This window comes from Eleginops maclovinus, chromosome 19 (assembly GCF_036324505.1).
Source record: "Eleginops maclovinus isolate JMC-PN-2008 ecotype Puerto Natales chromosome 19, JC_Emac_rtc_rv5, whole genome shotgun sequence".
Lineage (NCBI taxonomy): Eukaryota > Metazoa > Chordata > Actinopteri > Perciformes > Eleginopidae > Eleginops > Eleginops maclovinus.
In genome coordinates this window covers 6,813,731-6,841,671 of record NC_086367.1, presented here as the reverse complement: position 1 = coordinate 6,841,671, position 27,941 = coordinate 6,813,731, and the positions used below count along the sequence as shown (strand labels likewise).

At 40.2% G+C, this 27,941-nt stretch overlaps 1 protein-coding gene across 1 annotated transcript in view; it reads left to right on the top strand.

Annotated features, from left to right (window-relative positions):
* Positions 1-27,941, top strand: part of alk (ALK receptor tyrosine kinase) — a 373,391-nt gene that overhangs the window by 112,301 nt on the left and 233,149 nt on the right. The window lies entirely within an intron of this gene.

The window sequence follows — 27,941 nt, the reverse complement described above, 5'->3', positions numbered from 1 at the left end:
AAAGAAATGATGGGAGGAATCCAAAGAAATAAGCTCCTTTTGTTTCAGACAAGACAATATAATTTCCAAGTGAGTAGATGTTGACAAGTACTCCGACACTGTCACTTCCAATATTTCTAAATTGAAGCTATATGCAAAGAAAGAAGCAAGTTTGTCATATTGAAATATGTTCCTTGTGACATGGGCAGCAGCTGTATAGAGATTTAAAAGTGATGTTCTGCTTCAGTGCTACAATTTGATCTTTTAAACCACTTAATGTTGTAGGTCTTCATGGGCTGTAAACCGCTGGCAAGTGCTGCCCCCGAATGTGTGGAGTCATAATTAACGTCCTGGTTTTTTCTAGCTCTCTCTGTCCATTACTGGAAATGGGCAAATTGCTACCAAGTAAGTCTTATGTAAAATGTTTTTGGCCAGTCTACTTTATTTTTCATATTCTCATATTTTCTGACTGGCTTTCAGCATTAGAGCCGGGGTATGTGAACAACATCATTACAGATACCAGGAACAACCAATTACCCATCAGAGCGTGTGCCAGGTGATTGGAAGTACAAAAAATAACTTTAATGCTTTTTGACATGTCTCTGTGACGAGCTTGATCGAATTCAAAGAAGCATGAAGACACAAATTGTGCTTACACGGTTGGCATGGAATATTAAGGGATACTTAACGTTTCTTCCAAGTATACTTCTTTCTTGTTTACAGCAGGAGCTCCTGCCAACTACTGGAATTTCTCCAGAATTGTATATCTGGCCAAAGTAACAAACCCCCCAACTTCAAATATATTTCTCCTGACATTCCACTCAAATGCAGGATCTTTAACACTGCCAAATCCATACATTATCCCCCAAATCTCTTTGGATGTTTTTAAACTCTCTTTAATCAGTTATTTGGGTAGAGTTGGTCTTGTGTCAAAAAGCTTGTAACTATCATGATTTGGTTTCTCCTTTTTTATTTTGGAACGATTTCTGCCCCTGTGCCATGTTTGTTTTTACTTTCTGTCTTTGTCTGTTTTCCCTCCCGCCTTACCGTATTCGTAAGAACTGTTACGCATCTGCCGTGCAACCACATGACCTTCTGTACACCTGCAATTGAAATAAAACATTTAAAATAAGTTATGTTTAGCCAAGCTACAAAAGTTAGAAAAGGAGACCAACAAAAGGAGACCCACATGGGTGTAAATTCTGTGTTCTTTGGACCAATCCGTCAATCCTGACTTATTTCAAGCGTGGAATTTTAGCTTTTTATACGTCCAGGGTTTTATCTAACCCGGGCCCACATACCAAATTGCCGATTTTCCCTATAACATTTTAGGGTGATGCCAGATTTTTTTTTTTCTGTTTGTCTCTAACTGTATAATAAATCCCAAAATAGGAAAATAGTGTCAAATAGATCATCAGACGGCATAGACGGCTTTGTTTTTACGGAGTTAGGAATAAATAAGGGATGGATGTCGAAGTGGTCTGCCGGTGGACGAGTGTCAGGTGGCTTACAATGAAACTGCGTTTTATGAAATAGGTTTTTTCTTTTACTCTCCATTTTTCTGTAGAGGAAGTAAATACACTATAAGTCTGGATTTATTTGTTGTTTTTGCTGCAATATATGACTCAGCAGCTTTAAGACATGAAGAAACCATAATTTTCCGCTTTGCTCTTATGCATTATTTTCGCCCCTAAGTGGGAGCTGCCGTAATTTGACTGGAAGTGATGTTAGCGCCCTCATACAATATTTTTTATAGAAAAAGCCCTGACGTCCCCTGAGTTCCTTTTATGATCCCGCCATAGCCTCTACAGTCAGTCCCCATCTTTAATTTCTCTGTGGAGAGTTTACCAAACAAATGACATTGACCCCATGAGCAAATTAAAGGGTAAAGTTAGGCTATACCCTCTAAAAATCTATGCTCTAATGACAACACACAAAGGCCATTTAAAGTGCTGGTAACACTCAAAGCATTTGCGCAAGAGGCCATTTAAAAAAAATACATTTCTTATTTATATTTCAACAAATTTTCCATATAAATAAACAACTCGAAGAACTGGACATCTGGTATGTCAGATTTGCAAAATACCATATTGTAGTTATAATTGAGCCTGGTGGGAAATCGTTTTTGATCACACAAAAACGATAATCAAAAACGTACAAATAATCATCCAGTAAATATTTTACCATAAAAATAGATTAAAATGCAAATAACAACGCCTCAGACAGAGTATCCTTTTGAAAAGTAGGGATACAGCTTAGCTTAGTTGATCACCTTGCCAGAAAATCTTTAACGCATCATCACTCATGCCCGGCTGAGGCCCATTAAACGAGCTGGGTGGGATCTCCCCTCCGTCCACAGCCTGCCATGTGAAACTCCACTAAGCATTAAACACCTGTTTCTTGTCTTCGCCAAATGCCATCACAGTTAAGACTAAAGTAGTTTAACCATCGCCTTCTAAGAAAAAGACTGCCTGGCTGTTATCAGCTGACGAGAATGGAGGGGTGGGGAGATAGGGGAAGATAAGGGAATAGTCACAGAAGGGAATGGACCATGGAGATTAGGAATGTGGAGGGAAGGTTGATACTGAGAAGGAAAAATAGATAGTGGAAGGAAGTGGAGGAAAAGGTTCTGGGGATTGAGAGGTCATTGAGGAACAAACACAAATGAGAGTTAGGGGGTTGGAGATTGGGTGGGATAAGACATAGGAATGGAATACAGCTTGCAAACATTTAACAACAGGAAGTGTTCAGAAACAGAATTTTCTTTAGGGTCTTGGAGAGGTATAATGGAATGCCATGCATTTATTCTATACCATCCATCAGGGACCTCATTAAAATGATTCAACAATCGCAGACTGGGACTCATTTTGGACCCTACATTGGATCCAACATGCAAGGATAGAGAGATAACTAGTAAATGTCTTGCTCTGAGAATCTCCATCTATGGGGAGAAAACATGCTGTTGTGGACAATGTGGCACCATATAAAAACTACTTTTTTTTAGCTTGTAAATATTGGTTCTTCAGTTTGTGCACTCCCATTAATCGGTGACCCTGTTTTCAACAGTTTGATCCATAGGGCAAAGCGGCAGGATATTAATTTGTCTGTTAACTCCTTTTTTCCATTCCTTCTTTGAATTGTCTGAAAAACCCAATTTCCCTTCATGACAAAAACCCCTCATTTGCTTTGCAGCAGGCAATTTGTGGTGATGCGTGAAACAAAGCAGAATGTGCAATTTACGCAAATGGCTGCCGCTAAAGTGTATCATTTCCTGACATAGATTACAGTGTTGATACTTGCGTTCTGATGGATAGCAGCAGATTGTGTCCCCATGTCTACTACAGTAGAGGTACGAACATTGGTAATTTGGCTTCTGGGTGACGGGTGCTGCACGTATGGCCGCGCTTATGGCGTCTGAGTGGAAACACAGCAGTGGGGGGAAGTGGGGCACGGTGGTGGCAGTAGTGCGCGTCACTCCGCTCAGCAGGCAGATTGGGAAACAGCTGCTAGGAGCAATTTGTTAGACATGTCAGATTGCTGTGCTCTGGCAAGAGGAGGTATGGCCGCGCTTCACCTACTGACTCTCACCAAGGATGACATTCCTGGAATCAAAAGGCAGTCAGATGGTGGCGGTTAGGCCTTGTGAGAGGCTGGCAGCTGGCGATGGGGCAATGTGGCATCCCGGGTTCTGTCCTGAGTTCACTTCCCGCCAAGGGATGCCCACTGCTGGAACCAAGAGAATGGGTTAGTGAGAAGGGCATGCTTCAGTAAACACTGAAAATGCCCAAAGGGAGGAGCATTGCGTGTTGTCTTGGAGGATGTTTCTTCAAACAGAATCTGTGATTGTTTTAATGTGTCACCAGTGGGATAAATGTTCTCTTTTATGTTTGTTAAGCATTTGGTGCCATAAAAGTTCACAAACATCTGCCACGTCTGTGTTGCACTTATTCGACATTACAAAAGCTGTTTTGCCAGCAGACATGCGCTTGTGTAAAGTATCAGTTTAGCACATTTTTTAAAGCTGCACTCTGTTTAATCTCAAATTCTTGCTGATGGTGAGTAAACAGAACTTTGAGATGTGCTCGAGATTCCCCCCCTCATCCAGATTCGGAATATAAATCACGCACCCAGACACATTTTGAAACAAATGCGGGTGATTAATTCCTTTCATCTTCCTAGATTTTAACATGCATAGCATTAGACAGCAACTTATAGTCGACTACACAGACATCCCCCTTCCCCCCCTCATTTTCACAGTTTAAAACACTGCTTTCCAAAAATGAATATAGATTTGTCTCTGCCTGTTCTCCCAGTGGCTTGTGTGAAAATACAAATAGATAACTATTCAACTCAATTAGATTTTTACCCATTAGCTTTATACTTAATTAAGTGTTAGAAACCAATTGCTCACAAGTTGAACTTCTGTTTATGAGTCACTGTAAATGAGCTATCTACACTTTGTAGGATAACTGAGTAGCTGGGGCTTGATTTAATTGCCAGTTTATAATTTTTAAAGCTTGGAACCCTTCGTCAAAAGTGATGAATTGAAAATGACGGTGGCCGACCCGTGCCTCAACTGCCCAAAACACTTACATTAGGAGAAAAGCCTTGCACTTTCCAAAATGATACAAATCTAAAAACACAAACATGCCAAGACACATCACCAACTTGTACATGTGTGTCAGTAGATTTGCAAATGACTATGTTAGCTACGTTAGCTGTACTTATCTAAGAGCAGATCTGCAGTTATATGGGAAAGAATCATTTGAACACATTGTTAATATAAACTAACAAATCATTTGCATGTGTTTTGGCACATTTGAGTCTTTTGGAAAATGTAGCACATTGAACCTAATATTTTACTCCTAATGTTTTAGACTGTGTAACACGTTGCCTCTGCTGGCCATCCTCCTGCTCTGCATGCCTTGCTAGAATACACTTGCACATCCTGCTGCTGACTTTGCAGTTCATGCTTGCCATGCACAGATTTCAGGGAAGCTGTGCTGCACTGTGGAAACATAGTGAGAGTAAATGATGCAGGGAGCAAAGGGAGAGAAATAAGCAAAGCCTCACAGAAGGACATCTGGGTGTTTTATTATGACTCAGAACTGACTGAGCTGTACTCTTATATGCAAAGTTAGCACAAAAAGCTGCTAAAAGAATCCTGCTGCGGGAGGAACAAATTGTGTTAAATAGTGACTGGATGGGTAAATGTGGAAGCGGGAGTCAGCATAACAATTTAGTTTTTCTGTATTTTGTGTTGTTTACACTCTCAAAGGTGCTTAGATGGTGAGACTTACAAATAGCAAGCTTTCTTTCACTTGCCATAATGTAATCTATTTACATAATGTACTCTCTCTGAAGGGAACTCAGAGGAATACAAAATGTAATAGTCCCTCATCAGCTGCCTAAAAAAAACCCCTCTGCCTTAGCCTCAGAGGCCACTCTTGAGGAATCGTGAAAATAAATCAAAAACGGTTTTGCGGAGTATCAGTTGACAGTGTTTACCTAGGTTTAAGAGATGTTTTTATCACCATGCTTATAGAAAACTCAATGTTCTGATATGGCTTTATTTATCTTTTTAAATGCAGTGTTATTACCTTACGTTCACAGGAGGAGGTAATGATTTTGATTGGCTTCAAAGATCCCTTAGATACTTTTTGACACCCAGGTGTTACGCTTTACCCTTGCCCAAAGCATTATGAGGTTCAGTGTTCCCACATCAGTAATAGGATATTCATTTATCCTCTGTCAGCCCGGTAATTGAAGCAGGTTAAAGGAAGCCTCTTTGTTTTGTGGCTTCGGTATTATGACAGATGAGTGATCACGCTTTGAAAGTGAGCTTTTGATTATGCACGTGTGTGTTTGCCTCAGGTGTAGCATACCTCTTTTTTTCTGTTGAGCTATTATTCCCATGTGTTTCCTGGAGATTTTTTGTGTCAACAAGCATGTGTGCTCGCACCATCACCCACCTCGCCCCCGTCCCAGGCCCTGACATGGCAGCTAGCCTCAAAGACAACGCCTCCAATCACTTCTCCCTCTCAACTCCTTCCCGGATCTCGGGCAGCATCGACTACTGTCAGACACTGAGGAGCATGCAGTGAGGCGTCAGACGTCCTGGCATTTGCCCCGTCTGTGACAGCAGCTGACTGACAATTGGCTGCCAGCCTGACACTCGCTTACCCATCTTCCCCCTGGCCCAGGTTTCAAATGTTATCATTACTGTGAAGAGGGATGTCATGATTTTCTTCCCTTGGAACATGGAAGCACTCGCAGTGGAAGTGGCAGCACTGCAGTGGCATTCAGCGTTGTGTGAATGACAAGATATGATAGCAGCTGTAAGCGACAATGGCTTGTGCACACCGGAGACCATAAAGGAGATTCATACGCTGTCTCTCTCTGGTTTATAAAACAAATGTATAATATAACACGTCCACCTTCGATGCCCTTTGTCTGGGTTTTGCTGTTAAAAAAGGAGAAGGACAGCTGGAATACATATGTGAGGCAGAAGAAGTGGGGAAATAATGGCCAGGAAAATCTTTAAGGGGAATTGCATTCTCTCTGAGAGGAAGGATAATGGAGGCCGACCCTCACGCCAGCCAATCAGGAATTAATTCACTTGTCAATATGGCCTTAATCACTGCTCCGCAGGGTGGGTCGTCATTCCTCCTTCCTCAAAAGCCAAAAGTGCAAATGAACCGCAGGACTGGGAAGCACCTCTCGCCATATCATTTATAAGAACAAGACATATTTGATTTAATGGTCAACGCTGACAGAGCAATGAGGACAGATGGAGGATGAATGCTGTGCGAAGAGCTTAAAGTGATTACTTTGCAAACAAAGGAGTAGAGGAAGGCGACTCCGCCTCAATAAAGTAGTTCGGGGGATAGTCTCCGGTGTGGGACAGGCCTGGTTCAGATTAATGGCAAAGGGATGGACAACAGCTCTGATTATTATTTCCCTGCACTACACTCTATTTGTCCACTTTTGTCTCATGGGTGCCAGTCGCAAGTAGACTAGCAATGTCCGTGATTACCTACTCTCAATTTGTTCTCCTTTCTATTGTGCTGCAGTTGCCCATGAGTCAAATGCACACATGTGGGATTGCTGAGCACCTTCTCTTTTGTTAACTGTGACCCTGGTGAAGATTGCCACCTGAGGAGAGGAGCTAAGGACGTGGCACTCGATGGGGAGTGTTAAATTCAGTGGCGTGAAAGGACCTGCAGCATTGTGTTGTTGTTTTTTTTGACACTTTGTAAGTGCTGCCATAGTGTAGCATTGTTATTTTACCCATCCCCTCAATCAAAACGCCGCAAGGGAAGGCGGGGAAGGACACTCGTCGCTCTATAAGACAGTTTACGCTGGGTGAAATATTGCTCTTTTGCCTTGCATACACACGGATAAATGTACAAGTACGCATGCACACGCCCAGGTGCTTCAACCCCTCGCTGACATTGACTGACATTCACAAAGCCAGGCTCACACACACACATTCCTATACTTCTCCTTTCTTACTCATTCACACACACACACACACACACACACACACACACACACACACACACACACACACACACACACACACACTCAGGTTGTGTATGTGATGAGCAGAGAATGTGAAAAACGTGAAAAATGAGCCAAATAATGTCAGACTGAAGGCAGCACCTATCAAACGCATCAATGGGCCCAAGGTGTGCAAGGACGGGATGGAGGTTTTATGACTGCTGCCAAACATAAATACTAGCTGGATGTCTGTGGTGGATAGAGCTCCACGGGGCACAAAAAATCCTGCACATTTTGCAAAAAAATAAATGTAAATGCTCTGAGCCAGGGTTCAGGGTCTATCAAGTTTTTATCTGCATCCAAGGCTGACACTGAATCACCGCCTTTATAGCATTTGTGAACATGTGGTATACAAACCAAACATCACTCACTCACTTTGCAGGATTAACCTTCTGGGGGGCCTTGTGGAAAAGACTAGCTCCTGGGTCCCTGCTAGGAAGCCCCCCCTCTATTCTCACTATCTGTGAAATGTGTGCAGCAATACCTGTGTTCATACATTAATTTAGGATTATGCAAAATGTAAGCAGACTGAAACATTCCAAATAAAAATAATAATTGTATGTGCTTGCCATACACTGCATAATAGAAGGAAAACATTACAAATATATATATATATATATATATATATATATATATATATATATATAATAGGTACATATAACACTTGCATCTACTCAGATTAGACTAGGTGGTTTCACAACAGACCTACAATATTTAAAGGTGCCCAGTTATGCTCATTTTCAGTTTCCATATTTGTATTGTGTTCTTCTACTGTGACATGTTTACATGATTTAATGTTAAAACAGGGCTTTATTTTACGTGGACAAAAACCTATATAGCACACAACAGGAATCTATGGTGATCTATTTTTGGTTTATATGGAAATATCAGTGGCAATATGTAACAAAATGTGCTGAATGTTTTTTTCTACATTGCCTTAAAGAACTTCTAGAGAAAAAGGTAGCAAAGCCCCCTAAATGTGATCCTGTTCCCTTTTTTTTAGGAAAAATAGCGGTTCCTGTGCTTCATAACTAGTAGCTAGCGTGCCCCATGGCCTGTCATAATCGTGCACACTGGGGCCTGCCGTAACTACCTTACACCGCTGAGGCAGGTCATTAAGAACTCATTCTTATTTACAATGGCGGCCTGGCAAAGCAAACCCTCACAAGGGGAAGGTGTTGGAGGCTGAAAAATAAATTAAATCATTAAATTCATTGCTCAGGAACAAAGTGCACTAGTGTGGACTCTATTTCGAAATACATTTTCAAAAATGATGTTTGTAATGTATTTTTATGTAGTTAAAGTTGTTCACATGTATATATATATGGTCACAGGAATCCTAAACTAAATCCAGATTGAGTCTGTTATGTAATTCACTCCAGCAATTAGATCTATCCAACAGGGGGAGCTGCTGCTCATCCTCAGCTTGTCCTGGGGCTACTGCACTCACACACAAACAGACACCACACACACATGTACCTCCTCTCCCCTGTTTGGCATCATTCTCACAGATATTGATCTGTGCATTCTGTACCCTTGGGCAAGGTGATTTTACACTTATCTCCCCCCACTTCTGCACCTCCCCAATCACAGCCCAGTGTCGCATTCACTGTGCTTTGGGGCTGACGAGGAATCCCACTGGATTTGTCTCTGATTACTTGTCAGTATTGCTAAAGCCTGTTTGTGATTGATGCATTAGGTCACTTGTGCATATGAAGACACACATACACAGGCCTAATCTCTCCCACACACACTGGCTCTCACACACACAAAGGCATAGACATGTGACTACCCATTCAATCACGGGCAATTTTCCTTTGAAAATAACTGCAATCATGGCTTGTGTGAGGATATTGATCAAGAAATCACTGTGACGCCTTTTCATCTGTTTTATTCACAGTAGCCTTGTTTGAGGGAACATCAGGTCCCTGTGAAAGCGGAGACATTTTATTAAAAGGTCATTTAACCCTTTGTCATATTAACAGCTCAATGGCTACATGAGGGATAGGAAACGGTCACAGTATTGGTCAGACACCTTTTGTGCTGAATAAGATGTAGTGCTAGTCTTCCCTTAAAGAAGGAAGAAAAATGCCAAGCAATTATACCAAAACAGTCATGTTCTTACCGCTGAACATTTTTGTCTGACTTTTGAAATATAATGTAATATCCCACTTAAATTAGTCTTCCATTCAGCCTGGAATGGCACCTTTTTCTAAGTAGGTGGTTTCTGCAGAGCCGTGATTGCATGTGTATCATGCACCAATTATTATGTTGAGAAACACTTCAGAAAGCCTTCAGGTGCTAAATGCACAAGACTGTCTGATGTGCGAACATCACCGGCACTGACTAGAGCAGAAAATGTTATAAATAAGGATACAGGAAGCTAATATGCTGACTCATTTGATAATCCGTGCCTGTATGAGAGCAACAAATAAATCATCAAACAACAGCTCAGGGGGGCCCTTCTGAAGTAAGGCTTTATTTTCTCTTTGGGTTGACTTTTTCGTTAAAATTAAACATTACTCTGTACAACATCTAACACTTTAAATGACCCATAAAGTAATAACAAGCAGGAATGAATGACAGAGAACGAAGGGATTATATAATTGTATTACAAATGCATGCAAATGGATGTTCCTGACACAATGTCTGCAAACTGCAAAGACTTTAAGCATTCTGTTGTTTTGCCTAAATCGAATAAGCCTCTCACTAAGAAAAGGGGTTTTGTTATTAATGTTAGTTTGTCACATTGAGTCCCAACTAAAAAAAAAGCACTCTTACCTGCCTAATGGAGTGATCACTGCTGCAAGCATAACCATGGAAACTGTATTTCTTATGCAAGGCAGTTTTTTGACTATTTGAATAGTCAGGACATTAAAGGGCCTTAAGTTTATTTACGTATTTTTTTTACATAGCCTTTATTCAACCTGGAAAGGGCTCATTGAGCAGCAAATACTACAATGTTGCAGCCATAAAAATAACATTTATTAATTTAGTATGAAACACATTTACAAAATGACAGAATTATAAATACAGAATAATATTTAAAAAACATTCCTTAACAAACAAATCTTCCAGCTACATGGGCTGCCTCTAACATTACTTTAAATGTGTTTAAATTAGACCTACTCCTAAAGATTCACATCATTTTGCAACACATTTCAAACTGCATACTTTTCCCACTTCAGTACTGACTTTTAGGGACAGTTAGTAGAAATTAGTCCTGAAATTAAATACAATCATTTCCCTTATTTTTTTGTAGTTCTTTGGATAGAATTATTGCACTCCAATAACAGCTTTTAAAAAAAGAATATACCAATGGTTTAGTCTACAATAATTTATAGTACATGTCAGGGCTCCATGGTGAGTGTTAAGCATGTGAATAATATCTCTAGTCTTGTAAAGACATAGGCTACAGTTGAAAAGGATAAGGTTGCTTTAAGCGCAGTACAAGTACATTTCAAAGTGAGGATTAGTAAGTAAGTAAAGTAAGTAAGTAAGAGGATTTATCAATTATAATTTCAAGATACTTGTATTGAGATGCAAACATTATCTTATCACCTTGAAAAGAGTTTACAGATTGAAGGTACAGTGGTTTTGTAAATGTGAAGATCATCTGTCAGCATTCAGTAAACGTTTTAATGCACACAGGGTTTGTTGTATAGTTAAAGAGCCGTGAATTACAATTTGCTTTGAGTAAAAGTTAAATGAATGTTGGGAACATTTTGATCAAGACTGTTAACTCACAAAACATTTGAAATTCAGTAAAGATTTCCAACAATAACAAGTCGACTACATAATCAGCACAGGTGTTTGTTACGCGTTTGCTTCACCTGGATCCACACTCAAATTGGGTTAAAGAAATGTGTTCAGCTGTTTTCACAAAGCAGTACAGACTGAGCCTCTGCAGTGGCAGCAGCCAGGTGCAGTGATTTGAGTGATGTTGATGATGGGATTGCTGAGAGGGACATGAGGGTGGTGTAGTTTGCTTCCAGTGGGGTCAGCATGATGGTAATGACAGTGGGACCTTTTAAATCTTCTGCCTGGGTGATAATGCATTGTGTGTGTGTGTGTGTGTGTGTGTGTGTGTGTGTGTGTGTGTGTGTGTGTGTGTGTGTGTGTGTGTGTGTGTGTGTGTGTGTGTGTGTGTGTGTGTGTGTGTGTGTATAACTAGAGCCCACATGCAAACATATGGAGGCAAGGTAATTGTTTCTCACTCCGCCTAGTCTCTTCTATGATGAGTTACCTCACACGGTGCCCGACCAGCAGGTGTGTGGACGGAACCACATGAATTAGAGAAATAGCAGGGTACCATTTAAACATCACAGTGTGTCTGGAAAGAACTGCGCAGTTTACCCTCCTGTTGTTTTTGTGGCCTGTTAGCCTTTTTTTCCCCATTTTCTGGGCAGAGCGTGAGTTGTTACTTTGTGTGCATACAAGTGTTTGTTTCTCATCAAACGTGAATGTTACATATGGAGAGATACCATGATTCCTGCTAATGAGGATCTTGGGCTTGCAGTCATAGTGTATGTGACTAAGCGTAAGCTAACATTTTAGGTCCTTAAAACCATTAAAGTCAGGATAGTCGTATTATGTCAGTAGAAAACCGCACCAATAATTATAATAATATTGCAGGTAATTCTCCTGTTGGTATTGGCAGATTATTTTTTTCCTCTTGTGTTGTCATGATTCTCTGCCAGGGAAAATGAATTGCCTCATATTTTTGTTTGATGGCACTTGACACTAATAGGGGAGTTTTTGCAGGGGTAGCTGCACCCTGCCAGCCATGGTAGTCCCATCATTTTAGTTGCATAATAAGTCAGTCTTAATGTGAGAGGCATGGTGCAGTAGGCCACAGGACTGATCAATAACAGGGAGGTTGCAAGGAGAGACTGACAAACACACCCTCTAACACACACATACATATACAATATCGGAAGAACACTACACACACAACTTGTCAGGAGTTCGTGGAAGGTAATGAGATTATGGATCAATACAGTATGGCAAACACTGAAGTAATCCTCAGGTCTGACAAGGGCAGTATTTATTAGAATGTGGCAATACTAATAATTCTGTAAGGTGTACTATCAAGTGTGTAATACAGTCACTGCATTACTATTGGTATATTAATCATGCTGTTTCCCCAGAAAAACACTTTTGTGTACGTGCCATTCTGCTTTTCATTTATTGTCCTTTTTAGAGAGAAAACAACAAGCGTCATCCAAGACAAATTTAAAGTTATTTTATACAATTAATTTACAATTATTAATAAATAAATAAATAATACCAAAGCAAAAAGTAAAAAAGTAATTAATAAATAAATGCGCACATACTTATTGACATCATTTAAAAAAAATACTTGTATCACAATACAATAAACTTGACTTGTTGACTGTCCCATCCTCAGCTTTATTCTGTACTTTCTTAACCATATTAATGTAACCAGGGCAACGCCACCCTGGCCCTGACCCAAACTAATCAACTGGGTCGCGCGACCTACAGACGGGGTAGGCAGTTACACTGCCTGAAATGACGGAGCTTTAACGAAAAAATATCGCATTTAAGCTGTGGAAATAAAAAGCGAGTGAATAATGTGAAACTTCGACCAAAAAGTTTCGTAAGTCTGTAAATTGGATATGTTTTCAAGCTTCGACGTCAGGGAGGGAACGCGAGGCTGCTAGCAAGGAGTAACCTGCTCAGGTAGTTATTTCTGTGAACTCATGTTTGTCGGCTGCACCGGCTGTTATACCCTGTAAAGTTTACTATTTTACGCGGTGCTTGCGTCGGTGTCCAAAGCAGCAATTGTGGCTACATTGTTGCGCGTAGTTTAAAAGACTACACCAATTGTTAGTATAGAAAGTGTACGCACAGCAGTGACGCAGATACAATTTCATATGGGCCACTGAGTGTTTCAGGAAAAAAAGAAGGTATTTGCACGGTTTAAACATACTTCAGTCAGTCACGTTTAATTATGGTTAACCAAGAGTCTGTTCTCATTGAGATTCTGTGCATGGAAATCTCCTATTTGTAAGGTATATAGACCTACTGCTCATCTCTATACCAGGTGTGTACATTGTTGGAAGTAGGCTACTCCGATCCTATACTGAAATATTTGCACAAATACTTTTGTTGTAGAATACTCCACTACAAGTAAAATATCTGATTTCAAAATGGTACATAAGTAAAAGTTGGAACGTATAAGCATAAAAGACACTCCAAGTACAAAAAGTAACTGTCAGTGTTAAAACAAAATGTAGTGGTGTAAAAAGTAATATGTCTTCCTTTTGAAATGCAGTGGAGTATAAGTATAAAGTAGATTTAAATGGAAATATTCAAGTAAAGTACACATTTTCTCTAACACGTACACAAGTACAATACATAGTTACTTTCCACCACTGGTTAACAGAGATAGTTTGGGCTGTTGCTCTTTTGTTTTGTAGTTGGTATCACTTAAATGATCTGCATTGATGTATCTTAGCTATTTTAAACATATGTAGACACCTGTTAATCCCCTTACTCAGCTGTGAATGTGCTCTCCTCCTCTGGTGCACATTTGTTCTGTAATAGGATGTTGTGCTGTTTTGGTCGATTCCAAGGTTTGGACGATTGTTGCTGCTGCTGCACTGTTATTATATTGTATAGATTGTCTGTTGCATTGTAAGCTGCCAGCCAGTCTATAGAAATAGAGTTGTCAAGTTTAACATTTGGATTTGAACAGCTCGGTCATGCTGTTTGCTCCTAGCCGACGTGACAGTGTTCCGCTACTGTTCCTGTCATTTCCTGCTCTCAGACATTTTCTGGCCAGAGACCATAAGCAAAAGCAGAATTGCACTTTGATCCCCCCCCCCCCCCATTTAAATCTAGCAGAGAGCATCTTGAAGACACACATAAAAGCAAAAATAAACTCATAAAAGAAAAGGTAATCAAATCAAGTAGCATTTGAAAGTGGTTTGTTTGGAACATTACGTCCTGTTCACCTATCAGAACATGACACCCAAGAGATTCAAAAAAACTTAAAGAGATACATAGAGAGCTCTCCTAACACACACCTACTCAGATCTGCAAGGCTGTAGCACAAAGTAGACCTAGGCTAACCACAGACTCAGACTGTGAGCAAATTCAACTTTCTATGTTTCCACGTCCAAAAGGATGTTCATATTAATGTTTAATGCAGAGTGTATAAATCCTGCAAGCTTACCCAGGTGCAACAGCAGGACCAGCACATTGTGAGAATATACTTTGAGGGACTGGTACACTGTTAAACCTACCTGTAAAATAATAAAAGCCTTGGCACTAAAACCATCTGTTTACCCCTAATTTACTAATGAAACTCTGCTCTATTATTATCTTGCAAGTAAAATTATCTTGAGTAAAATAGTGAATGTTGGTATGGCAGGATTTGGCTCTGAAAGCAAATGGGGAAACGCCTTAAGTTTTCCTCCTAAGGGGCATCACTTCATCATTAGAGGGAATCCACTGGTTGCAAAGATAAGTCAGATTGTACAGAAGTCTATGAGAAAATGACCTGACTTTAATTGAATCAGTGAACACTTTCCTAGTGAGTTAATCTCGTTGTGATTGGGTTGTCCGGTTAGTGTGTTGTCTTTGTTTACTTTAAGACTTTCACGCTGTGTTCTCAGTACATGAAAGTTATTTGTAACATGTTGGTAGCCTAAAAAATGTCTTGTTGAGGGATTTGTTGTTAACTCATTTTTCCCTTTTAGTGGCATGCTTAGGCAAAGCGGGACTGTTGAACTGAATCCACTGCACAGCTCATGAATAAATTACTCTCTTGAGCTGTACTTTAAAAAGGAAACCAGCCCACACAATTGTATTGAGTTATGAGCAATCACTCCAATATTTTCCAGCTACTATTCTGCAACCACTATAACATATATCTCAACATTTCTACTATCAAAACACATTTCTTTTGTCAGCAGGGAAAAGAGCAGTGATTCATCTAGGGAATTAATTGGTTTCTTGTTTATATGCTCATTCCTGTGGGACTGTGTAGGTAGGTGTAACTAATGGGTATTGGCAGGGTGCGATTTGACAAAAAAACAGAGGGGGGGATGTTTTTTTTAATTTATTCATAGACAAGAACATTGGACTTTTAACTTGCATAACTAGGGAGAAAAAAACGCAAAAAGTAGACAGGCCCTTTTTTCGGGTCCGTGGATTAGTCCCCATCACAACATGGCAAAACTTTTAATAACCCATACATGGATTTCTATTCAACGTCACAAAAACATGCGTACGCACTAACAGGCAGAAAGCACCATAGAACAGCATCAATGCTCTCCATGAAAAGACCCTCCAATTAACTTAAATCAAACACTCAAAATAATTCACTAAATAGCACAACGTGCTGTCAACACTCAGGGACAGGTCTGGAAAACTAGACAAAGTCAACAGTCGGCTCTGGTGACAAATTTGTGGTGGCTTTTTCGTTTTTCCTATCGGGGCATTGTCTGCAGCATTTCGGCCCTCTTCTATCCACAATTCTGCAAATGGGTCCTGTAAAGTAAGATGATATGCTGCTCTGAACGCGTTTCATGTTTGGTTCAGCGCTGTTTTTCCTGCGAAGTTCCCGCACAAAAATGTTACAATGTTTTTGTGTTCGATGACGTTCAGAAATATGCACCGTCTGCCAGAAGGCTGCTGAATAGCCTACTCTGAAGTAAAGACACTGAAGATCGTTAGATTTCAAGAGTTTAAGTAGGCTAGCAGTTAAGTTGCATTCATCGCTATCAAGGGGGGGAAATCCTTGTCCCCACCGGAGATAAAAATAATTTAGCAGAGGTAGGGATAGGAAAACCAGAGGGGGGGAAATCCTCACCATCCCCCCCTACAAATCGCACCCTGGGTATTGGTATGTGACTAACCCAGTCTATTACTCACATTAGACAATTATGTTTTGCATTACAAGTTTCCAAAAATGTTTAGATATGCAAATGAGGCATTGTCTAATGCCAATAATGCTATTTTTGTGTGAATCAGGGAGAAATCTATATAGAAGTAAAAAAAACACATCATGTTGTTCTGAGCCCTAATCTGAAATAAAATGTGTGTAAACAAATAACCCTAACCCTCCAAACTGACCAGTGCACGGAAAATACATGTTTTTGCCTGTCCTCACTTGTCTTAACAGTCATTTCATATTACTGTGGTCTTGTAATATTGTTGCAACATTACATAACAATAGCTGATAGAACTTGTATCTCAACTGTATTCTGAATATTGCATCAGGATTGCTGTATCAAATGAATGACACCAACAACACAGCGTAAGCATGTCTCAAAATAGGCAGAGGGCAGTGTGGGACACTTACACAAAGCTCCACTAAAGAGAAGTCAATGGGAAATACTGTGGAGAGGCAACAGAGATGATTTACTGTAGTGGCTGTCCTCTCTGTAGTGTGGCGGGGGGACGACGACACGACACACACACACACACACACACACACACACACACACACACACACACACACACACACACACACACACACACACACACACACACAGAATAGGGAGCAGGTACGATTCAGTTTCATGTAGAGAGAAAGGAACGAGACTGCTCGTGTGATAAGGGAACTGTAAGAACTGACTGCTACACAAAAGATGGATATTGTGTGTGGGTTAGCTATGCTTGTGTGTGAAAGAAAGGGGGCAAACGAGCAGAACATGGTGAAAACAGGGAAAAAAGATGGGAGGTCAAGAGAAGGGCCAGATTTATAAAGTACCATTTCAGTTTTAAAAGCATGCCTGCATCACATTAACTGAAGTGATTATAGGGGGATGGGAAGGCGTTGTGGTAAATCATGTCCATTTTCATACAGCAACAGCTCTTATTTGATGGATCGTGTTTGTAAATAGATCCTCGTGCATGTGACATAGCTCAAATACTGCAAAAATTCAAGCTGCAGAGGGAGAGAGGTTTTACGTCTGTGGTGGTGTTTGATTTGTGGTGTCACTTCACCGTACTTCTGAGAGGCTGCCAGTGTCAGGCCAGTCAGCTAAATGTCTCCCCTTAAATTATGTTTTCTTGCTTGATCTGTGTTTTGCAGCAAAGACGTCAAAACTGTCACAGCTGCCATGAACTATGGTTGCCAGCATGTTGCAAATGTTCCCACTGTTCTGTAATGCTGTCATAACTGAAACACACAGAGAACTTCTGCAAGATTTAAAAGTCAGTATTCTAAAAGATCATACAAAATGTGTAGTCGTTTCAGTCAGGGAAATTTGGCAAATTACTTTCCAAGAACAAATACCAAAATAACTGTCTTGTTATTTAACACAAAGCTGCAACCTTACCGAGTCTTAGTTTTAATCGTTCCAATTTTGCCGGGATAAAACTAGTTTCTGACGAAGATGAATATCCGAGGCATATCCAATGCGTGTAATGATCATAATAAAATCGGCACATTTCACTACCAAAACTTTAACAAGGGAAAAAATGATATGATAGTTTTAAATAAATACAGCCCAGTGTCTTTATATCTGTTGAAACTTAAATGTATGTTTATATGCCTCTATGCCAACGAGAGAACCTCTATCAGTGTCATATGACTGACACTGACATGAGTCTTTTTACAGCAGCACATCAGAGTATCCATGATTACGGTCCCTACTGCGTTCCCTGCTGTTGCAACAAACAGTTAAACATCAAGGAATGAGTACCTCTGATCCCTCTGATGCAGGCTGTCATGTTGGAGACATGTAGCTGCCACTCTTTTTAGGATGGAGGAGAAAGTTTGTGGATTTATTGCGCGAATACCTAGGACAGACAAGGAATAGATAACCGGTTGATTTTTTTTGTTTGTTCTAAATGCAGCTTACAAAACTAAGCAGAGGACTGTGTGGCTTACGCAACAATTTAGAAAAAAGTGATGGGTTAAGTAAGTGGTTGGAAACGGTGATCCCAGATAGTATCCTTATCACCTGTCAGATGCATCAGCTGCAATCAATATGACATCCTAACTGGTTTAAAAAATATATAATGAGGTCTGCTTATTTTATTTCACTAGGCCAACAGGTGGTCACATTGTGCCAGTGACACCTTGTACCTAATTTAGTGCTCCTGATTGACTTATCGTCCGTCATGTTGTCCATGCGACGTTAAATACCACTGTTCCAAACAAAAGACAAACATGACACATCCCAGATGCGGTTTTGATCAGTGTGCTTTTTGTTCTTCTTTGTTTAACGGTGTATCTCTTTGAAATGTTGTTGCCTGGATACAGAGAAGAAATCAGGAGGATGCTGGGAATCAAAGTAAAATGTAACAGTGACCTCTTCCTGATCTTTAACTTTATGAAATGCAATAGATTGCTCAAATGTTGTACTGAGTATTCATATCCTTAAGGTGTAAAGACATGAACACAAGGTACTCTGCAAAGTATGCTGCAGATAAACAAGTGGATGAGCAACTGGACAGAAGACAAAACTACCATTTGAGTTTCACCTGACAATCGTCTATTTAACTGGGACAGTAATCAAAGTGTTCTACGTGTTCTTACTCGAAGAAGGCTGGTAGCTCTCTAATGTGATGTGTGTGTGTCGCATCAGCTGTTCAAGGTAGGGGAGATTCATTGGTGTGCAGTCAGGGACAAGCAGTGTGTAATGCACCCCCCCCCCAAAAAAAAACATGCAGACATCCACCATTCCACGCTACCATCCACATCTCATGAAAACCAGGTATCTAGTTTTGCCAGCATGGCGTCCTTGGCAGATGTAATAAATAATATTACTCTTATTCTAAAGTTTATTTTTTCATGAAAGCCTGTCAAGATGTCAACATAAGAGCATTCATTTCTAGTTGAGGATGAGACATCTACACTTCTGCCCTCTAACCCTTTTTTATTTGTGCATGACTGAACATGACCCTCTTTTTCTCATCATGATGTAGGTGTCAGTCAGTCTGTCTGTCCCTCCTCTCAAGCCACATTCCCTATTCACTAGGCATCTGTTACCCGTCACCTGTTTGCCCCACCCATCAACACACGTTCACACTTTCTTCATCAGCCCTGCGGTGACCTGACCTTTCTCTCTTGCTCACCTGTATCTCATTCCTTCATCTCTCACCCTTGCAGTATATTCACTGGCACCTTTACAATATTTTCCTTTACAGACTATCAAAGTGAACTTATTTTACTCTGCCCCTTTACCTGGATTTGTCCCAGCTTTGGATGAATAAAGGAACTTATCCTATCTATTTTCTTCATCTGCAGTTGGGCCTTTTTGACAGTAAAGTAGGTGAACCGTTGTATATTGTCAGCAATAGATTGCGATTCTCTGCGTGAAAGCCGGTAGAGTCTGTCATTTCTCAAAATCCCCCTGGGCTTAAATGGTGTGTGGGTTGGACATAAACTATGCAGGTTTATACAGGGTTGGAGTTTTTCCTGACTATAATTATACTCTTATATTGTAACTGCTAGCTTTAATCCCATGTAATGTTTGTGAAGATGTGGAATTTGTTGTCATCATAACATATTCCCCTTTTCAAAAGCATTCCTATCAATACTGAGGGAAATATCTATTACTTATCCCACATTTTCACATTAGATATCTTGGATCTAAAATACTGTTATGAGCTGATCAGGAACTCAAGGGCTATTTCACTAAATTTGCTGCAACAGCTCCCTAAATACACAGCTTTTAAGACAGTGTGCTTTGTCTTTACATCTTTATTAACGTTGGAAGGAAGGCATATAAAACATTTCACTTTCTCATTCTGAAGAATCATTTCTGTGAGTTTTTGTTTATATTTCAGCCCTGCATTTGGTTACTTGGAGATTATAACTTTCTATACTGAGGAATGAGGAGTGCTTAATTTAGCAAATTCTGGCTTGGAGCAGAGTGCAGTTATATTTATTTTAGCATCTATGGACCTAAAGGAAACCTTTTTCTCTGTCATTTTAACTTTATATAGGTTTCAGTCTCATAGCGTAAGTGTTTCAGATGTTGTGCCCAAGAGAGTGGCAATAGAACAGAATCCAAGGGACACTATCGTAATTTCACATTTTTTTAGAATCACCTTTTTGTGCACAGAGTGGGCTTTGGAACTCGCTCTTTGATGAATGATTCATACTGTATGTGCATGAAATTTCAAACCACCCAGTTCATTATACTCAAACAGGAGATACATGTTGGTTGTCTTCTGAGTAAGGGAGGAGCTTCAAAATGAATCAATGCTTCAGCCAATTAAGTAAGGCCAGTTCAGATGTGGTCGGTGCTTTGATGATGTAACTAGACAAACACCCTGACATCATAGTCGAACACTTTGAAGACGATGTTAAAGAAGTCTGAGCATGCTGTGAGTACGACATCTTGCCTTGGTTGTGGTGGTGCTATAGCCTAAATATAATGGATTTTTTTGACATATCTTTTGGATTTTTTTTTACAAAGCTGTGAGCTCACGGAGTAAACATGTGCATAAAACGTCTTACACAATTAAGTGCTTCCATCATTAAATCAGACACCCACTGGCCACAGACTAGTTTACAGAGCATAGCAAATGAGACTGGATCACATTTTCTCCGACTTCAGATGCCACACTGTATCTGTGGAGGAGTCTTTTATGCTTCATTTGTGTATACTGGGATGGCAGCAATGTTAATAGGTGTCGCTGTATTTTTTGGAGCACAACTGGTGTAGCAAAGCCTCAAAGAAAAAGAGGCATCTGTGTATAACAGCAACATCATTTTCTTTAATGAGCATCAGTGAAGCCCATTTGACATCTTCATTGTCACTGCGCAGCCCTTTCTTCCCCAGGATAATGCTTTCAGACGGAAGCCTTATGATCCATTTCTTTGATTAAAAGTATTTGGTGTTTGCCTTGAGAGACAAAACAGTGCTTGATCTTACTTTGAATTCCAGGGTACACATGTCAAATGTACACGCTTAGGGGAGCATCTTAAGTGCTGTCAGAAGGCATTTGTTTCATGCTGTTTCAGGCGTTGGGGTTCGGCATAGCCTGTGTTTCATCATGTGTTGTGTAACTGTCTCTGCTCATTGTGAAGTCTACTGCATTAGGAGCTCATTTACTCCAGCTGACTGCTTAACATCCAAAGAACGCAATTAAAAGTTCATGTAGGGATCTAAAACGATTAACTATTTAAATGTTTTAAAAGTATAACGTTACATTTCTACATATAAGAATCTGGAATTGGTAAGACCTTTTATATTTTGTTTGGTTCTGTATTTACTTTACATCCTGCTTCCAACAATATCCATGTTTTAAGGAGGTAGTGATGTTGTGAAATAGGAACCTCCCTTTCCATGGGGTCTAGACACTGGTTGTCATGGTGATAGGTGGAAGAGAATGCCAACTTTTGATCTGATAAGTAATGGAGTTGTGATGAGCTTTGGAGGTTACTGATGCAGTCATATACCCTAAAATTAAAGATGGCTGCTGGAGAACGGAGTTGAAGTCGAGTTTGATATCTAAGAGGAACTGAAGAAGAAGAAGGAGAAGGAGAAGAGAAGGAGAATCAAGGACTAATTAGTTGTGAAGGTAGTCTTACTGATTGAACCTGAGCTAAGCTTTGCTAATGCTCTATTGGAGGCCTTAAACCAGGGCTCACGGGCAGCAACCTACTTTTGAAAATGAAATGAATCGTTTACAAGAAAGGTTAATGCTTTAAACAGAACATCATTTACCAGTATTATGTGACAAATGCAGAAAGTCTCTTAGACACAAGCCATTCCCCTCTTAAAGCTTGGTAGTTGGAATATTAACATGAACACTTTAAATATGCCTCCTCTATTTAACCCTGATTAACCTCGGATACCAGACGTAAGAATCTGATTTAGGAATTAAGAAAAACTTGACACCCCTGTTAATGTAGATGAGACATTTATGAATTATTTACTGTCAGCACACTCCTGTTTAAAGACTGTTTAATTGGAGATCACTTTGGCTCTGCTGGTAGAGGTCTCCAGTGAGAAGTGTACTCAGGAAGAACGTGTGAGAATGACTGTGTACTCACACACGCGTGTTGGGCTTGGCAATGTGTGTGGAATTCTGTGAAGGTCTTAATGAAAGTCAGGATACTTAATGGACATCAGGGCTGCTCTGATGGAAATCAATGCAGTCTTTTGTAGCAGAGAGAGCGCAGCCAATTCCTGGCCTCAGCTGCCTGATGTGGGGCTGGCAGACTTTGACGAGCATTTAATGACGCGTCACTGCACTGGACAGGTAATCAATTTATTTAGGCAGTAATGTATGTATCCCAAGGTAAATCTTTAATTAAGGGGCACAAAGTAGAGGACAATTGTGATGCAGAAGTCAGAGCAGTATGGAAATCCAATAGCATAAACCAGTGGCTCCCTCATTTCCCTTTTAATTAGCTGTAATACGTTTGATATTCGCGCTGTGTTTCGTTACATTACCAGACGTCTTTGTTGAGCTTTATCTTCCCACCCTCGCAGGCTTATTAGAAAATGTCTAATTTAACTGGAAACATTTTAGATTTCGATTAACATGCCAGTGAAGCCAACACAAGCTGGCAGGGATTGTTTATACCAGCAGCCATGTTATAATATAAACCCTGGACAATATCCATATTGGGAATAAGTAATATTGTTTCCCTATCACAAATGTAACACTCCAAAGAAGATTGTCTGTGTCGAAAGCCTTCTCATTTACTGGAATATCTACTGTATGTTTTACGTAACGGGGGGCACCTATAGGTAGCATGTGTGGGTGGCATGACATGGATGGCACTGCAGTCATGTAGTTTGCTTGTTGGCATCAGAGCATCTCTTGCATATCCCTGAATTGTCTGATAAATTTGACTTCAGCAGACTGAAAATAAATCCTTCTTTACAGCTTTTCTCCATCAGACATGTTCATATGCATTTTCATGTAAATGACCCTTGTTCTTCACCCTTGGATGTAAGTTTTTTCTTGTGGTTTCATGCCAGCCGCGATACAAACATCATCAACAAACCCATTTGTCGGATATGAAATGTACTAGGTGCAGCTTTATTCATACATTAGCTCAACCGGACATCACTCAGACATTGTGAGGTAGTTTGCAAGCTGAGCTCTGTTTGATTTCTGGTCTGCATGTTTCGAAAATGAGCGTACTCATGTGCAACTTATGTCTAGATAGATTCAGGGTTGCAGTGCATATGTGAAGGAGTCTCTACAAATCCACTACCTGTTCACTTACCGTGCCTTCCCTTTTCATGGGTAATTGGCTTCAGTTCTGGATCATTGCACTAGTGTGAAACAAAGTCCACAAGCACCACATACATCATATATAACTGCCCCCTCAAAAGGTTTCCTCTCGTTTCTTGTGCTTAAGCGCCAAATATGTGTAAGGAATTACTGTATGTACGTCAGTCTCACACAAACAAAACATTTTGATTCGGACATCTGAGAGAGAAAAACAGATGGACTGAGAGAGATGTATGTCCGTGCGCAGCCGTGTTGAAGTGACAGGTTGAGTCAAGCCTCATTGATAAATCCACAAGCATTTGAAGGATTTTGGAGTGTGGGTGGGACAGAATTAGACTGTTCACTGAGCTGAGTCAACTCTCCTCTGTAGTGACGAATTGTACATGCACTACTGACTGTGTGCACAGGAGTGAATGTGTTTGTTATGCACATACTTGTGTGGCTGACAGGGTTGCCAGAATTTTTTTTTTTTTCCATGAGTACACTTTGAGCAACATTATTACAGTGAGGATTTTCACAGGCACCAAACATACAAATAAACAGATTTCTTAAACCTATTTAAGAACAGTTTTGTAGACATGCTATCTTTTGAGATCAAGCTTTGAAAATCATTTTAATTTGCAATGCAACTGCCATGATTCATTATAATTTTCTCAAAATGAGCTTCAATTTACTCACTTGTTAGAAATACGCTCTCTCTTACATGAACATGTCCGAGGGGATTTGATTCATAAACTTGATTCTTTTGTGTTAACCAGAATCTGCCACACTAGTCTCCTTATTTAAATCCTAATGTTTGTTCTCACTGTAGCACTTGTTTGCCACAACTCAGATTGCAATAAGGAGTTAAAATCTGTATATCTGTAAATCTGGGTGGCTGGCATCTCCCTTAGGGATAAGGTGAGAAGTTCAATCATCCGGGAGGGACTCGGAGTAGAACCGCTGCTCCTTCGCGTTGAAAGGAGCCAGTTGAGGTGGTTCGGGCACCTAGTGAGGATGCCACCTGGGCGATTCTCTAGGCAGGTGTTCCAGGCACATCCAGCTGGGAAGAGACCGAGGGGTAGACCTAGGACCAGGTGGAGGGATTATATCTCTTCACTGGCCTGGGAGCGTCTTGGAATCCCCCAGTCAGAGCTGGTTGATGTGGCCAGGGAAAGAGAAGTTTGGGGCTCTCTGCTGGAGCTGTTACCTCCGCGACCCTGACGGAAAAGCGGGAGAAGATTGGATGGAAGGAATCTGTATCAAGTTTTATTAAAAAAACATTATGCTGATAAGACTTTCACAAGTAAAACGTTTTTGTCAGTTTGTGAAAGCAAATCTTGATTAGAGTAGGGCTTTTTTTTTCCATTAAACACATTTTCCATTTATTACATTCTGTTTGTATAAAATGAAAGGGAATAGCATTATTCTAATAGTAGAACAATAGTCCGTATTTGTCGACTCTAATAGCTGCTTCTAACTTATTGCTCCCTCATAAATATGTGCAGATGTAATGTTGTGATAACCTTGTTCTCAGTATTTTTACCCCCTGGCCTGTAGTTTTGACATCATTAAAAAGATGAGGGCATTGACTATGGACAAAGTCATCATTGAGAGTAATTTTTAGTCTTGTTACATAAGTTAAGCTCATGTTAATGTGGTGACTACAAACTACGAAGCTCATTTATAATCATAGAGTCAACAGATCCAATTTTAAACGCAAATCTATTTTATATTTTCGTCAAGTAGGCAAACCAAGGTCACATAGACTCTTACAGTTGCATGTTCCAACATATTCTGGAGCTCTTTTAGGTGTTTCCAGGCCAGCCAATACACAATAGGCCAGCATGTTCTGGCTCTGCCCTGGTGTCTCCTCCTAATTGCAAGTTCTCAAAATAGCAACACCTGGAGACTCATCCTGCTCAGACACCTGGACCACCTTCACTGGCTCTCCTTTAATGCGAAGATGGTCCTATTCTAAGCTCCCATTTTAGATGTCTGTTCTTTTTATTCTGTAAGGTTGAGCTGACACAGCCTTTAAGAGACTCATTTTGAATGCTTGAATATCAACCATTTAATTATTTTATCCCATCACTGAGGTTGGGTATGAATATTGACTGGGAAATGAAAGTATTCAGGATGAGGGACCTGATTGAAGCCCTTTTGACCTTCTGATATCATAACATATTGATACATGCCCTTACCTTGTAAACCCGGCGGATTGTTGGAGAGTCTTGTCAGCCTTCATGTAATGTGAGTGTACCAAATGTGAGTGTCTGCACCAGTCAACATCCTCTGTGCATGCACATCAGTGAAAGCTACTAAAAAGGTCATTTAGACCCTGCATAGCATCAGTTATATCAGAACTAAAGTGATCTTCACTAAGAGAAAGGCAAAGAACTGCAGTAAAGGCTTTTTTCTCGAAGGATTGACATATGGTTAATCCAATCAGCCGCCAGGTATTTTGTTTTAAAGTGCCTGCCCTTTTTCAAAATGATTCCAATGCCTGCTTCTAAAATAGTTCTTTGTAAACAAACCATATGGCGTATAAGGTTAAACATGCCCCACAAACACCTAGAAATGCCACTTGTGTGATCGCCACTCAGCCATTCAGCTGTCAGTCAGTCAGAAAGCTATCCACCTCTCACAACAGCCGGTCGGCTCACCCGCTGGCTTTTCAGTTTGTCTGAAACCTCTTCAGTAGCTACAGCTACCAGCCAGCCAACCAAACAGTTAGCAGCAGACTGCCAGCTCAAGCAGTATCCGACCAACCAGACAGATTCCCCTCTAGCTGTTAGACAGCTGTTGACCCCAAACCAGGCCCTCTTTGTCGGCCGGAGTTATCTCCTCTTGTTTGGTCATGAAAGGGGGAAAGTGTGCACCATTTCGAAAGGTTCCTTTAGAATTCTGACTATTTTCCTGATTTCAAGGAAGTCCAAGAAGTGCTCTCAAATCCAAAACATCTAATGTGAAGGCTGTGGAAGGGGCTACTTAGTAGAATAATGGACATTCAGAACCATGCTTTCCTTGTACCAATTGCTTACTATCTATAGTTGTCTCCTGACCTAGTAATACATCCTTTCATTTTGTTCTCATTTCTTTTTTTCAGCTGATTTTAAATAGCTGTGAATCATCACATACAGTACATGGCCATTGATATCAAGTTGTCCAACCTGATGAGTTTAGAGCAAAGAACCGCTCCATAGCAGAACACACTCATATGGTGCTTGACCATTCTTTCATTTTGAACAGGTTCCTTCATTAAGCCTATCCTTTGAGGCTGAACATGAATCAATCTGTAAATGTTTAGATGTCATTTGACATTACAGTATGTTAATAGCATTAAGTTTCAGCCTTGCATTTGTGAAAAGTAAATGCGGGTATGTAGCATTTTAATTAAATGATTAACTTGATTTAAATCACATCTTGTCATTGTCTCACCAGAATTGAAGAGTTGTTGGGAGTCGCTAAAAGCCTTTGCGTATCATGGGAAGGTCAGCATGGCTTTATGTTCTGCTGTGAGAAAAAGACAGTATGACCTTGGATAATGACATTGTCAAACTTTATCTCTTTATTTTCAGCATGCCATAGATTAAAAATGTAGTGACTTCCACATATATGCCAAAGTCACAAATACATTCTCCAGGTTACTGGCTGTGTGTGGGAATCTGAACCCTGAATAGCGCGTGTGTTCCTTTGCCGAAACCAACGTTTGCTCTATTCAGTGCCATGAAATGCATCCTTTGCGATGAATCACTCTTTAAGTTTCATTTCAAATGCAGGATTGATGCAGGAGTCTCCATTGGAGGTGGTTGTGTATTGGTCTGTGAATGTGTACTAATTATCCATGGACAGTGTGAGTGAGAGTGGTGTGTGGGTGGGGAGAGGTGAGGGTCCAAGAGAAAGTTGTAGCATCTACTTTACAATAACGTACCTCTGTTCGATCTTGGGATAATTAGCTTGAGTTTAGAAGGTGAAAAGAGAGTCAAATAAAATCAGGCAAATATCTCAGGTAATTATGCAGACTATTGATGTCCAATAACCAATTCATAAGAGCTCTTGCACTTTTTTCTCTTTTTTTAAACTATGAGTCAAGTTCCCGGTGTCACTACTTGAGTTTTTCAGCTATTTATCTTCAGTACCAATATTGCAGACATTTCATCAACTCTGAAGTATGTTTTTCTCTTACACTTTGAAGGTGAAACTGTGAGAAAGCAGAGCATTTACAGATG